Source organism: Nycticebus coucang, chromosome 16, assembly GCF_027406575.1.
Source record: "Nycticebus coucang isolate mNycCou1 chromosome 16, mNycCou1.pri, whole genome shotgun sequence".
Taxonomy (NCBI): domain Eukaryota; kingdom Metazoa; phylum Chordata; class Mammalia; order Primates; family Lorisidae; genus Nycticebus; species Nycticebus coucang.
Genome location: NC_069795.1, coordinates 14,647,466 through 14,648,056, shown reverse-complemented (window position 1 = coordinate 14,648,056; position 591 = coordinate 14,647,466). Strand labels below are relative to the sequence as shown.

At 37.7% G+C, this 591-nt stretch overlaps 1 non-coding gene across 1 annotated transcript; it reads left to right on the top strand.

Annotated features, from left to right (window-relative positions):
• The first annotated feature begins 261 nt into the window (after window positions 1-261).
• Window positions 262-368, top strand: LOC128568215 (U6 spliceosomal RNA). The gene has a single exon (XR_008375037.1). It is a non-coding gene; the product is annotated as a U6 spliceosomal RNA (small nuclear RNA).
• The last annotated feature ends 223 nt before the right edge of the window (window positions 369-591 follow it).

Here is a 591-nt window from a genome sequence, read left to right as displayed (position 1 = left end):
GTTTAAGTTTCTTTTTCAATGAACTTTCTCTCAGCAAAATGCTTTGCATTTATATTTGTTTTTGTCTGTTATTTATACGTTTGTGTTGGGGTGTGCATATTGCAATTGAGGGCACATGGGAAAAACAGAGTCTTTTAAAAAATACACCCACACCTTCAGAGGGTCTGGATGGTTAAATAATAATAAAAGAAGAAACTCCCTTCAGCAACAGTGTGAAGTGCCAGGATCAGACATGTTTTCCTCAATTCAACATTTTGATCAGGGCTCGCTTCGACAGCACATACACTAAAATTGGAATGATACAGAGAAGATTAGCATGGCCCCTGTGCAAGCATGACATGCAAATTCATGAAGTGTTCCATATTTTTCAATCCTGCGTTTCCTCTACTAGGTATCTACTCAGATGATCAAAAATCATTTTACAGCAAAAACATTTGCACCAGACTGTTTATTGCAGCCCAATTCATAATTGCCAAGTGACAGAAGCAGCCCAAATGCCCATTGAACCATGAATGGATTAACAAATAATTGGGGTGTACATATACCATGGAATACTATGCAGTCATAAAAAGGATGAGGACTATGCAGCTT